This window comes from Chiloscyllium plagiosum, unplaced genomic scaffold, assembly GCF_037043375.1.
Source record: "Chiloscyllium plagiosum isolate Xiang-an unplaced genomic scaffold, Cpla_swu_hap1 HiC_scaffold_8, whole genome shotgun sequence".
In the NCBI taxonomy this organism is placed as follows: Eukaryota; Metazoa; Chordata; class Chondrichthyes; order Orectolobiformes; family Hemiscylliidae; genus Chiloscyllium; species Chiloscyllium plagiosum.
The window spans coordinates 3,807,538-3,822,929 of NW_028270146.1; the positions used below are offsets into that span (position 1 = coordinate 3,807,538).

General features: G+C 58.3%; 1 pseudogene across 1 annotated transcript in view; it reads left to right on the forward strand.

Annotated features, from left to right (window-relative positions):
• The window catches only part of LOC122545238 (G patch domain-containing protein 2-like), a 62,437-nt pseudogene that overhangs the window by 17,326 nt on the left and 29,719 nt on the right, over positions 1-15,392 (forward strand). Inside the window, exons 3-4 of the transcript XR_015757806.1 lie at positions 11,663-11,839; positions 12,000-12,079. The product of XR_015757806.1 is annotated as a G patch domain-containing protein 2-like (transcript). The remainder of the gene's footprint in view (positions 1-11,662; positions 11,840-11,999; positions 12,080-15,392) is intronic.

Below are 15,392 nucleotides of genomic sequence, written 5' to 3' on the forward strand. Positions count from 1 at the left end.
CTCCCACACACACGCGCTCTCCCACACACACGCGCTCTCCCACACACACGCGCTCTCCCACACACACGCGCTCTCCCACACACACGCGCTCTCCCACACACACGCGCTCTCCCACACACACGCGCTCTCCCACACACACGCGCTCTCTCCCACACACGCGCGCTCTCCCACACACGCGCTCTCCCACACACGCGCTCTCCCACACACGCGCTCTCCCACACACGCGCTCTCCCACACACGCGCTCTCCCACACACGCGCTCTCCCACACACGCGCTCTCCCACACACGCGCTCACCCACACACACACACCCACACACACACACCCACACACACACGCGCTCTCCCACACACACACACACACACACACGCGCTCTCCCACACACACGCACCCACACACGCGCTCTCCCACCCACACACGCGCTCTCCTACACACACACACGCTCTCCCACACACACACACGCTCTCCCACACACACACACGCGCTCTCCCACACACACACACACACACGCGCTCTCCCACACACACACACTCGCACTCGCGCTCTCCCACACACACACTCGCACTCGCGCTCTCCCACACACACGCACCCACACACACACGCGCTCTCCCACACACGCGCTCTCCCACACACGCGCTCTCCCACACACGTGCTCTCCCACACACGTGCTCTCCCACACACGCGCTCTCCCACACACGCGCTCTCCCACACACGCGCTCTCCCACACACGCGCTCTCCCACACACGCGCTCTCCCACACACGCGCTCTCCCACACACGCGCTCTCCCACACACGCGCTCTCCCACACCCACGCACCCCCACACACACGCGCTCTCCCACACACACGCACCCACACACACACGCGCTCTCCCACACACACGCACCCACACACACACGCGCTCTCCCACACACACGCACCCACACACACACGCGCTCTCCCACACACACGCATCCACACACACGTGCTCTCCCACACACGCGCTCTCCCACACACGCGCTCTCCCACACACGCGCTCTCCCACACACGCGCTCTCCCACACACGCGCTCTCCCACACACGCGCTCTCCCACACACGCGCTCACCCACACACACACACCCACACACACACACCCACACACACACGCGCTCTCCCACACACACACACACACACACACGCGCTCTCCCACACACACGCACCCACACACGCGCTCTCCCACCCACACACGCGCTCTCCCACACACACACACGCTCTCCCACACACACACACGCTCTCCCACACACACACACGCGCTCTCCCACACACACACACACACACGCGCTTTCCCACACACACACACTCGCACTCGCGCTCTCCCACACACACACTCGCACTCGCGCTCTCCCACACACACGCACCCACACACACACGCGCTCTCCCACACACGCGCTCTCCCACACACGCGCTCTCCCACACACGCGCTCTCCCACACACGCGCTCTCCCACACACGTGCTCTCCCACACACGCGCTCTCCCACACACGCGCTCTCCCACACACGCGCTCTCCCACACACGCGCTCTCCCACACACGCGCTCTCCCACACACGCGCTCTCCCACACACGCGCTCTCCCACACACGCGCTCTCCCACACCCACGCACCCCCACACACACGCGCTCTCCCACACACACGCACCCACACACACACGCGCTCTCCCACACACACGCACCCACACACACGCGCTCTCCCACACACACGCACCCACACACACACGCGCTCTCCCACACACACGCACCCACACACACACGCGCTCTCCCACACACACGCACCCACACACACACGCGCTCTCCCACACACACGCACCCACACACACACGCGCTCTCCCACACACACGCATCCACACACACGTGCTCTCCCACACACGCGCTCTCCCACACGCACGCACCCACACACACACGCGCTCTCCCACACGCACGCACCCACATGCGCTCTCCCACACGCACGCACCCACACACACACGCGCTCTCCCACACGCACGCACCCACACACACACGCGCTCTCCCACACGCACGCACCCACACACACACACACACGCGCTCTCCCACACGCACGCACCCACACACACACGCGCTCTCCCACACACACGCACCCACACACACACACACACACGCGCTCTCCCACACACGCGCTCTCCCACACACGCGCTCTCCCACACACGCGCTCTCCCACACACGCGCTCTCCCACACACGCGCTCTCCCACACACGCGCTCTCCCACACACGCGCTCTCCCACACACGCGCTCTCCCACACACGCGCTCTCCCACACACGCGCTCTCCCACACACGCGCTCTCCCACACACGCGCTCTCCCACACACGCGCTCTCCCACACACGCGCTCTCCCACACACGCGCTCTCCCACACACGCGCTCTCCCACACACGCGCTCTCCCACACACACGCACCCACACACACACGCGCTCTCCCACACACACGCACCCACACACACACGCTCTCCCACACACGCTCTCCCACACACACGCACCCACACACACACACGTGCTCTCCCACACACACGCACCCACACACACACGCGCTCTCCCACACACACACGCACCCACACACGCACGTGCTCTCCCACACACACGCACCCACACACACACACGCGCTCTCCCACACACACGCACCCACACACACTCGCGCTCTCCCACACACACGCACCCACACACACACGCACCCACACACACACGCGCTCTCCCACACACACGCACTCTCCCACACACACGCACCCACACACACACGCACTCTCCCCCACACACGCACCCACACACACACACGCGCTCTCCCACACACACGCGCGCTCTCCCACACACATGCACCCACACACACATGCACCCACACACACACGCACCCACACACACACACGCACCCACACACACACGCGCTCTCCCCCACACACGCACCCACGCACACACACGCGCTCTCCCACACACACGCACCCACACACACACGCACCCACACACACACGCACCCACACACACACGCACCCACACACACACGCACCCACACACACACGCACCCACACACACACGCACCCACACACACACGCACCCACACACGCACCCACACACACACGCGCTCTCCCACACACACGCACCCACACACACACGCACTCTCCCACACACACGCACCCACACACACACGCACCCACACACACACACGCACCCACACACACACGCGCTCTCCCACACACACGCACCCACACACACACACGCTCTCCCACACACACGCACCCACACACACACGCGCTCTCCCACACACGCGCTCTCCCACACACGCGCTCTCCCACACACGCGCTCTCCCACACACGCGCTCTCCCACACACACGCACCCACACACACACGCGCTCTCCCACACACGCGCTCTCCCACACACGCGCTCTCCCACACACGCGCTCTCCCACACACGCGCTCTCCCACACACGCGCTCTCCCACACACGCGCTCTCCCACACACGCGCTCTCCCACACACGCGCTCTCCCACACACGCGCTCTCCCACACACGCGCTCTCCCACACACGCGCTCTCCCACACACGCGCTCTCCCACACACGCGCTCTCCCACACACGCGCTCTCCCACACACGCGCTCTCCCACACACGCGCTCTCCCACACACGCGCTCTCCCACACACACACGCGCTCTCCCACACACACGCGCTCTCCCACACACACGCACCCACACACACACGCGCTCTCCCACACACACGCACCCACACACACACGCGCTCACCCACACACACACGCGCTCTCCCACACACACGCACCCACACACACACACCCACACACACACACTCTCCCACACACACACACACACACACACGCGCTCTCCCACACACACACACCCACACACACACGCGCTCTCCCACACACACGCACCCACACACACACACCCACACACACACACTCTCCCACACACACACACACACACACACGCGCTCTCCCACACACGCGCACCCACACACACACGCGCTCTCCCACACACACGCACCCACACACACACGCGCTCTCCCACACACACGCACCCACACACACACGCGCTCTCCCACACACACGCACCCACACACACACGCGCTCTCCCACACACACGCACCCACACACACACGCGCTCACCCACACACACACGCGCTCTCCCACACACACGCACCCACACACACACACCCACACACACACACTCTCCCACACACACACACACACACACACGCGCTCTCCCACACACACACACCCACACACACACGCGCTCTCCCACACACACGCACCCACACACACACACCCACACACACACACTCTCCCACACACACACACACGCGCTCTCCCACACACACACACCCACACACACACGCGCTCTCCCACACACACGCACCCACACACACACACCCACACACACACACTCTCCCACACACACACACCCACACACACACACTCTCCCACACACACACACACACACACATACGCGCTCTCCCACACACACACACACACACACACACGTGCTCTCCCACACACACACCCCCCCCTCCCGTTTGTAGGACATTCTGGTTCATCCCCACAATGACATGAATTGCAAAGCAGAGAAGTTCCATCCGGCTTGTCCAGAACCCTGGTTAGACCACCTTAGAGTTGTAAATACTTCTCACTTAGTATCATAAACCATTTTCCAAAGATATTGTGACAATAGCAAATATGAACAGACCATTCGGCCCTCCAGCTTGCTCTGCTATCCCCTGAGATCATGGCTGAGCTGCTTTCGTTGCCCTTCCTCTCCCAACCTCCAGATTGTTTTCCTCGTATTCTTTCAGGGATGATTCTGGCAAGGCCAATATTTCACCTTGAGCTGAGAAACTTGCTCAGCCCTTTCACTGGGCATGTAAGAGTCATAGAGATGTACAAGACGGAAACAGACCCTTCGGTCCAACCCGTCCATGCCGATCAGATATCCCAACCCAATCTAGTCCCACCTGCCAGCACCCGGCCCATATCCCTCCAAACCCTTCCTATTCATATACCCATCCAAATGCCTCTTAAATGGTGCAATTGTACCGGCCTCCACCACATCCTCTGGCAGCTCATTCCATACACGTACCACCCTCCACGTGAAAAAGCTGCCCCTTAGGTCTCTCAAACACATTGTTGTGGGTCTGAAGTCACAGACCACATAAGGACAGTAGTTTCCTTCCTCAAAGTAAATCAGTGAACCAGATCAGTTTTCCCAATAATTAACGATAATTTTGTGCACACCATCATGGAGGTGAGTTTTGGATTGGTGTGTGACTGAGTTGAGTCCATCCTTCACCATCTGCCCCTTGGTGGGATTCCAATCACCTTGTCCTTGATCAGTCTGTTCCTTGTGCATGAGATACACAAGCAGATGGAGTTGGAGGAACTCAGCAGGTCCCACAGCACCTGCACACACACAACCAGAGTTCACATTTTAACTTGGTAAGCTGAGAAACAGGAATGTAGGCGGAAGATTGTGTGCCGGATATACACCACCATAGGTCTTGTGCATTGGTAGTGTCCTTACCTCTGGGTAAGGGTTCAAAGCCCACCTGCAGCAGAGGTGTGTGGTACCGTCCTGAGGAGGTTCATTCCAAGCCAAGTACATTGATGTCAGTGCAGCCATCGGGCCCTGAGTTCACCATCACCAAATCAGAAAGAATCTTAGGTCAAACAAACCGCAATATAGATCAACATCACAGAGTGCAATAGAATGGACTCACTCCCTCACTCTGTGCTGTCCCTCTCCTGGGAGGGTGTGATTGGGACTGTGTAGAGGGAGCTTTACTCTGTATCTGACCCCGTGCTGTCCCTCTCCTGGGAGGGTGTGATGGGGACAGTGTAGAGGGAGCTTTACTCTGTATCTGACCCCGTGCTGTCCCTCTCCTGGGAGGGTGTGATGGGGACAGTGTAGAGGGAGCTTTACTCTGTATCTGACCCCGTGCAGTCCCTGACCTGGGAGTGTTTGATGGGGACAGTGTAGAGGGAGCTTTACTCTGTATCTAACCCCGTGCTGTCCCTGTCCCTGGGAGGGTGTGATGGGGACAGTGTAGAGTGAGCTTTACTCTGTATTTAACCCTGTGCAGTCCCTGACCTGGGAGTGTTTGATGGGGACAGTGTAGAGGGAGCTTTACTCTGTATCTAACCCCGTGCAGTCCCTGTTCTGGGAGTGTTTGATGGGGACAGTGTAGAGGGAGCTTTACTCTGTATCTAACCCCGTGCTGTCCCTGTCCCTGGGAGTGTTTGATGGGGACAGTGTAGAGAGAGCTTTACTCTGTATCTAACCCCGTGCTGTCCCTGTCCCTGGGAGTGTTTGATGGGGACAGTGTAGAGAGAGCTTTACTCTGTATCTAACCCCATGCTGTCCCTGTCCTGGGAGTGTTTGATGGTGGACAGTGTAGAGGAAGCTTTACTCTGTATCTAACCCTGTGCTGTCCCTGTCCCTGGGAGGGTTTGATGGTGGACAGCGTAGAGGGAGCTTTACTCTGTATCTATGGACAATAGACAATGGGTGCAGGAGTAGGCCATTCTGCCCTTCGAGCCTGCACCACCATTCAGTATGATCATGGCTGATCATCCTTAATCAGTATCCTGTTCCTGCCTTATCTCCATAACCCTTGATTCCACTATCTTTGAATAGACAATAGACCCTGTGCTGTCCCTGTCCTGGGATGGGGGGGACAGTGTAGAGGGAGCTTTACTCTGTATCTAACCCTGTGCTGTCCCTGTCCTGGGAGTGTTTGATTGGGGGACAGTGTAGAGGGAGCTGTACTCTGTATCTAACCCTGTGCTGGGATGGAGGGGGGACAGTGTAGAGGGAGCTGTACTCTGTATCTAACCCTGTGCTGGGATGGAGGGGGGACAGTGTAGAGGGAGCTGTACTCTGTATCTAATCCTGTGCTGGGATGGGGGGGGGGGAAACAGTGTAGAGGGAGCTTTACTCTGTATCTGACCCTGTGCTGGGATGGGGGGGAACAGTGTAGAGGGAGCTTTACTCTGTATCTGACCCTGTGCTGGGATGGGGGGGAACAGTGTAGAGGGAGCTGTACTCTGTATCTGACCCTGTGCTGGGATGGAGGGGGGACAGTGTAGAGGGAGCTGTACTCTGTATCTGACCCTGTGCTGGGATGGGGGGGACAGTGTAGAGGGAGCTGTACTCTGTATCTGACCCTGTGCTGGGATGGGGGGGGACAGTGTAGAGGGAACTGTACCCTGTATCTAACCCTGTGCTGGGATGGGGGGGACAGTGTAGAGGGAGCTGTACTCTGTATCTGACCCTGTGCTGGGATGGGGGGGACAGTGTAGGGGGAGCTGTACTCTGTATCTGACCCTGTGCTGGGATGGGGGGGACAGTGTAGAGGGAGCTGTACTCTGTATCTGACCCTGTGCTGGGATGGGGGGGGGCAGTGTAGAGGGAGCTGTACTCTGTATCTGACCCTGTGCTGGGATGGGGGGGACAGTGTAGAGGGAGCTGTACTCTGTATCTGACCCTGTGCTGGGATGGGGGGGGACAGTGTAGAGGGAGCTGTACTCTGTATCTGACCCTGTGCTGGGATGGGGGGGGGGACAGTGTAGAGGGAGCTGTACTCTGTATCTGACCCTGTGCTGGGATGGGGGGGGGGACAGTGTAGAGGGAGCTGTACTCTGTATCTGACCCTGTGCTGGGATGGGGGGGAACAGTGTAGAGGGAGCTGTACTCTGTATCTGACCCTGTGCTGGGATGGGGGGGCGGACAGTGTAGAGGGAGCAGTACTCTGTATCTGACCCTGTGCTGGGATGGGGGGGACAGTGTAGAGGGAGCTGTACTCTGTATCTGACCCTGTGCTGGGATGGGGGGGGACAGTGTAGAGGGAGCTGTACTCTGTATCTGACCCTGTGCTGGGATGGGGGGGGACAGTGTAGAGGGAGCTGTACTCTGTATCTGACCCTGTGCTGGGATGGGGGGGGGGGGGACAGTGTAGAGGGAGCTGTACTCTGTATCTGACCCTGTGCTGGGATGGGGGGGACAGTGTAGAGGGAGCTGTACTCTGTATCTGACTCTGTGCTGGGATGGGGGGGGGACAGTGTAGAGGGAGCTGTACTCTGTATCTGACCCTGTGCTGGGATGGGGGGGGACAGTGTAGAGGGAGCTGTACTCTGTATCTGACCCTGTGCTGGGATGGGGGGGGGGACAGTGTAGAGGGAGCTGTACTCTGTATCTGACCCTGTGCTGGGATGGGGTGGGGACAGTGTAGAGGGAGCTGTACTCTGTATCTGACCCTGTGCTGGGATGGGGGGGACAGTGTAGAGGGAGCTGTACTCTGTATCTGACCCTGTGCTGGGATGGGGGGGACAGTGTAGAGGGAGCTGTACTCTGTATCTGACCCTGTGCTGGGATGGGGGGGGGGAAACAGTGTAGAGGGAGCTGTACTCTGTATCTGACCCTGTGCTGGGATGGGGGGGACAGTGTAGAGGGAGCTGTACTCTGTATCTGACCCTGTGCCTGGATGGGGGGGACAGTGTAGAGGGAGCTTTACTCTGTATCTGACCCTGTGCTGGGATGGGGGGACAGTGTAGAGGGAGCTTTACTCTGTATCTGACCCTGTGCTGAGATGGGGGGGACAGTGTAGAGGGAGCTGTACTCTGTATCTGACCCTGTGCTGGGATGGGGGGGACAGTGTAGAGGGAGCTGTACTCTGTATCTGACCCTGTGCTGGGATGGGGGGGACAGTGTAGAGGGAGCTGTACTCTGTATCTGACCCTGTGCTGGGATGGGGGGGACAGTGTAGAGGGAGCTGTACTCTGTATCTGACCCTGTGCTGGGATGGGGGGACAGTGTAGAGGGAGCTTTACTCTGTATCTGACCCTGTGCTGAGATGGGGGGGGGGGGGGGACAGTGTAGAGGGAGCTGTACTCTGTATCTGACCCTGTGCTGGGATAATATATTGACACTGTGAAGTAGTGGTGTAGTGAGGGCTGTGGGAGTTTAGTCTCGGGGGTGCCCCCTGATCTCCTGGCTTTAATTACAGCGAGTTGTGACAGTGTGTCATTGTCCGAGTGGCCTTGGCATTGCCCTTTGTGCCCTGTGCCCGGGGTTACAGCGTTTACTCAGTGTTACTGAGTGAGCTTCCACAAGGGAGCGAGGTTCAGCCTGGCACGTTTGGATGCGGTTTCTTGTTAGCTGTGTCTGTGTTAATGTGAACTTGTCGCTTTGAGTTAATGAGGAGTGAAAGGTTTGCTAATCACATTGGCTCTGGAAATGGTAAGAAATTTAACAGTTGTCAGAACACTTTGTCTAAGCAAGTGTACAGCAGCGTGCGGTGAGCTGAGTGACAGTGGTGTACCTGGGGAATTGGGGGGGGGGTGGCGGGGACTGGCCACTTGCACCCAGGGTCAGTCGGTGTTTCTTCTTGGAGTTAGCGAGCTCTGTCCCAGTCCCTTTGACCTCGGAGAGATGGGATGGTCTACCTTTCTGAACCTTCTATCTTCAGTAACTAGTGGAGTCATTCACTTTTCCTTGTACTGTCTGGGGAAAGCACTCGGAATTGTAGGGAATGCTCAATCAGCTGTTCAGCATCAGAGAGGAGAGAAGGGCCTGTCATCAGAACTTCCATTACTGTCGCCAGGGACGGGCGTAGGCAGCCATGACTGACCAGTTCAGCTGTTTTGGCCATTCCTGATTCCGACATGGCTGTCAGTGGCTGGGCCAGTATTTATGACCCCTCCCTATGTTGCTTCATGGGAAGGTGAGGGTGAGCTGCTTCCTCACTCAGCTGCAGTCCATGTGCTGGAGGGAGACTCGCAATGTGTCTAAGATCAGAGTCATTGTATGGGAAGGACTTTGGGAAATCAAAGAACAATACAGTACAGAAACCGGCCTTTCATCCTGCACCGACATCTTTTGCCCTTCTATGCTAAACTGTCGTCACCGACAGGACCCATATCCCTCTACTCCCTGTTCATGTATCTGTCAAGGTGCTTCTTCAGTGCTGCGATTGTGTCTGCTCCCACCACCTCCTCAGGCAGCACGTTCCAGACACGCACCACCCTTTGTGTGAAACGTGTGCCTTGCACAGCTCTTTCATACCGCCCCTCCACCCCTGCACCTTGAACCTGTGTCTCCCAGTAACTGAGCGTTCTATCCTGGGAGAAAGCCTCATACCTGCCACTCTATCCATGACATTCACAATCTTGTAAAAGAAGGACAGAAATACAAGGTGGTTCATTCTGGTAGAATGGTGTCCTGTCAAACACAGACCTCTCCAAGCCTGCCCCACAGACCACAAGCCAGGCAAGCTGGTATCAGCCGGCTGGGGAGGGGCTCCATCCGTACCCTGGGGAGATTACTGACTGCTGCCTGTACCCTCTGTTCATTGTGGAGGTTACTGACTGCTCCCTGTACTCTTTGTACCCCGGGGGGAATTACTGACTACTGCCTGTACTCACTGTACCCCGGGGAGGTTACTGACTCCTGTCTGTACACTCTGTACACTGCGGAGATTGCTGCCTGCTGCCTGTACTCTCTGTACCCCGGGGGAGATTGTTGACTGCCTGTACCCTCTGTACCCCGGGGAGATTACTGGCTCCTGCCTGTGCCCTCTGTACCCCAGGGAGATTACTGACTGCTGCCTGTGCCCTCTGTACCCCAGGGAGGTTACTGACTGCTGCCTGTGCCCTCTGTACCCCAGGGAGGTTACTGACTGCTGCCTGTGCCCTCTGTACCCCGGGGGGGGATTAATTCTGCTGCCTGTACTCTCTGTACCCCGGGGAGATTACTGACTGCTCCCTGTACTCTCTGTGCACTGAGGTGATTGCTGCCTGTACTCACTGTTTACCGGGGGGAATTACTGACTGCTGCCTTTACCCTCTGTATCCGGGGAGGGGGGGGATTACTGACTGCTGCCTGTACTCTCTGTACCCCGGGAAGATTACTGACTGCTGCCTGTACGCCGGGGAGGTTGCTGACGGCTGTCTGTACTCTCTGTACGCCGGGGATTACTGACTGCTGCCTGTACTCTGTACCCCGGGGAGATTACTGACTGCTGCCTGTACCCTCTGTACCCCAGGGAGATTACTGACTGCGGCCTGTACCCTCTATCCCGGGGGAGATTGTTGACTGGTGCCTGTACCCTCTGTACCCCGGGGAAATTGCTGCCTGCTGCCTGTACCCTCTGTACCCCGGGGAAATTGCTGCCTGCTGCCTGTACCCTCTATACCCCGGGGAAATTGCTGTCTGCTGCCTGTGCCCTCTGTACCCCGGGGAGATTACTGACTGCTGCCTGTACCCTCTGTACCCCGGGGAGATTACTGACTGCGGCCTGTACCCTCTGTATCCCGGGGGAGATTGTTGACTGGTGCCTGTACCCTCTGTACCCCGGGGAAATTGCTGACTGCTGCCCGTACCCTCTGTACCCTGGGGTGAAATTACTGACTGCTACCTGTACTCTCTGTACACTGGGGGGATTACTGACTGCTGCCTGTACTCTCTGTACCCCGGGGAGATTACTGACTGCTGTCTGTACTCTGTACACTGGGAGCATTACTGACTGCTGTCTGTACTCTGTACACCGGGGAGTTTACTGACTGCTGCCTGTACTCTGTACACTGGGAGCATTACTGACTGCTGTCTGTACTCTGTACACCGGGGAGTTTACTGACTGCTGCCTGTACTCTGTGTTGACAGGTGATGATGAACAAAGTGACTGGTTCTACGAGGGGGACTGTGACCAAGGATTCCGTATTCCCAAGCTGCTGTCTCGCTGTGAGCCCCAGCTCCAAACCCCACTGGCAGCTGAGGGCCAGGGGGGCGATCAGTATGGCTCCCCTGCCTTCCTGCTACCCACTCGCCCAGCACAGAGAGGTGAGAGCAGAGCTTGAAACAGCCATGCACAACCGAAGCCTGCGCGTGTTGTCCATCCCTGAGTGTTGTCGCTGTCTCCCCACAGCCTTCGTCCGGGCTGGTGAGCTGCTGGATTACTGCGTTCCCCCGCTGAAGCCAGTCTAACCTTGTCCTCCCTCAGGTTACCATGCCCGCTTGAACCGCCTCCCAGGCATCGCAGCTCGGTGTATCCGGAAAGGCCGGAGGGGCCTGACAGGCAAGGTAAGGCTGTTAGCCCAGAGAGTGGGCAGGGGCAGTGCCCACTGCTGGGTCTGCTTCAACATCAGCTGTGCTCGGGCCGTCTGAAGTGTCTGTTACACCCAGTCCGCGGGGTCGCAGTATGCTGCCAGTGGGTGGCACATCCTCACATTTGACTTCTGGCTGACTCACTCTCCCCAGCTCTCTCCTCTTGCCCCAAACTGGCCCCCTTGCCCCCTCCTGTCACATGTTCCTCCGTGCCCTATCCCCCTCCGAGTCTGTGTGCTGAGTAGCTGGGATGAACCTGTGAGGTGTTCCTTGCCTTCTCCCTGTGCTGGGGAGCTGGCGGCTGGATATTACAAGACAGGAGCTGGGTATTCTCGCTGGAAATCATGAGGGCTGCTCATGTGGATACCTGTATTTCTGGGTAATCAAGAATAATTGAAATGCGAACAGTTGCTGTGTCGATGGTGGGATATTTGCTGATAATTGGAAAGCATTGGCGATCTCTCTTTCATTCCAGCGAGTTATGTCTGTGAGTAATCTCCAAACTGCTTGACAGAATGTTTCATTGTAGACATCAGCAGCGGTTTGAATAGCTATCGTTGTAACACGCTCAGTCCTAACCTGAGCAAACTCCGCTTTCAGTCGGACAGTCTGTCACAAGCTCATCCAGTGAAGTGTTGGCATAGTTGTAATAAAACAGTGTACAGCAAGATCCCACATTCAGGATACAGGAAGGAGAGTTATAGAGATGTACAGCACAGAAACAGACCATTCGGTCCAACCCGTCCATGCCGACCAGATATCCCAACCCAATCCAGTCCCACCTGCCAGCACCCGGCCCATATCCCTCCAAACCCTTCCTATTCATATACCCATCCAAATGCCTCTTAAATGTTGCAATTGTACTTCCTCTGGCAGCTCATTCCATACACGCACCACCCTCTGCGTGAGAAAGTTGCCCCTTAGGTCTCTTTTATATCTTGCCCCTCTCACCCTAAGCCTATGCCCTCTAGTTCTGGACTCCCCTACCCCAGGGAAAAGACTTTGTCTATTTATTCTATCCATGCCCCTCATGACCTTATAAACCTCTATACGGCCACCCCTCAGCCTCCGACGCTCCAGGGAAAACAGCCCCAGCCTGTTCATTCTCTCTCTATAGCTCAAATACTCCAACCCTGGCAACATCCTTGTAAATCTTTTCTGAACCCTTTCAAATTTCACAACATCTTTCCGATAGGAAGGAGACCAGAATTACACGCAATATTCCAACAGTGGCCTAACCAATGTCCTGGACAGCTGCAACATGACCTCCCAACTCCTGTACTCAATACTCTGACCAATAAAGGAAAGCATACCAAACGCCTTCTTCACTATCCTATCTACCTGCGACTCCACTTTCAAGGAGCTATGAACCTGCACTCCAAGGTCTCTTTGTTCAGCAACACTCCGTAGGACCTTACCATTAAGTGTATAAGTCCTGCTAAGATTTGCTTTCCCAAAATGCAGCATCTCACATTTATCTGAATTAAACTCCATCTGCCACTTCTCAGTCCATTGGCCCATCTGGTCTTGATCCTGTTGTAATCTGAAGTAACCCTCTTCGCTGTCCACTACACCTCCAATTTTGGGGTCATCTACAAACTTACTAACTGTACCTCTTATGCTCACATCCAAATCATTTATGTAAATGACAAAAAGTAGAGGACCCAGCACCGATCCTTGTGGCAGAGGGACAATAAAAGAAAGGGGAGAGGGAGAGGCACAGCAGAAAGGGAGTCAGGAAGGAGGAAGGAGAAAGGAAATGCAGAGAGAATGGGAGAGGATACTCGGAGTGGGGGGGGGGATGAAGGAGGAGTCAGTGCAGACGGGGGGAGGGGGGTGAAGGAGGAGCGAGTACAGACGGGGGGAGGGGGGTGAAGGAGGAGTCAGTGCAGACGGGGGGAGGGGGGGTGAAGGAGGAGTCGGTGCAGACGGGGGGGAGGGGGGTGAAGGAGGAGTCAGTGCAGACGGGGAGGGGGGTGAAGGAGGGTGAAGGAGGAGTCGGTGCAGACGGGGGGGAGGGGGGTGAAGGAGGAGTCAGTGCAGACGGGGGGAGGGGGGTGAAGGAGGAGTCGGTGCAGACGGGGGGGAGGGGGGTGAAGGAGGAGCGAGTACAGACGGGGGGGGAGGGGGGTGAAGGAGGAGTCAGTGCAGACGGGGGGAGGGGGGTGAAGGAGGAGCGAGTACAGACGGGGGGGAGGGGGGTGAAGGAGGAGTCGGTGCAGACGGGGGGGAGGGGGGTGAAGGAGGAGTCAGTGCAGACGGGGGGGGAGGGGGGTGAAGGAGGAGTCAGTGCAGACGGGGGGGGAGGGGGGTGAAGGAGGAGTCAGTGCAGACGGGGGGAGGGGGGTGAAGGAGGAGTCAGTGCAGACGGGGGGAGGGGGGTGAAGGAGGAGCGAGTACAGACGGGGGGGAGGGGGGTGAAGGAGGAGTCGGTGCAGACGGGGGGGAGGGGGGTGAAGGAGGAGTCAGTGCAGACGGGGGGGGAGGGGGGTGAAGGAGGAGTCAGTGCAGACGGGGGGAGGGGGGTGAAGGAGGAGCGAGTACAGACGGGGGGGAGGGGGGTGAAGGAGGAGTCGGTGCAGACTGGGGGGAGGGGGTGAAGGAGGAGTCGGTGCAGACGGGGGGGAGGGGGGTGAAGGAGGAGTCGGTGCAGACGGGGGGGAGGGGGGTGAAGGAGGAGTCGGTGCAGACGGGGGGGAGGGGGGTGAAGGAGGAGTCGGTGCAGACGGGGGGGAGGGGGGTGAAGGAGGAGTCAGTGCAGACGGGGGGGAGGGGGGTGAAGGAGGAGTCAGTGCAGACGGGGGGGAGGGGGGTGAAGGAGGAGTCAGTGCAGACGGGGGGAGGGGGGTGAAGGAGGAGTCAGTGCAGACGGGGGGAGGGGGGTGAAGGAGGAGTCAGTGCAGACGGGGGGAGGGGGGTGAAGGAGGAGCGAGTACAGACGGGGGGAGGGGGGGTGAAGGAGGAGTCAGTGCAGACGGGGGGGAGGGGGGTGAAGGAGGAGTCGGTGCAGACGGGGGGAGGGGGGTGAAGGAGGAGCGAGTACAGACGGGGGGAGGGGGGTGAAGGAGGAGCGAGTACAGACGGGGGGAGGGGGGTGAAGGAGGAGTCAGTTCAGACGGGGGGAGGGGGGTGAAGGAGGAGTCGGTGCAGACGGGGGGGGGGGGGTGAAGGAGGAGCGAGTACAGACGGGGGGAGGGGGGTGAAGGAGGAGCGAGTACAGACGGGGGGAGGGGGGTGAAGGAGGAGTCAGTGCAGACGGGGGGAGGGGGGTGAAGGAGGAGCGAGTACA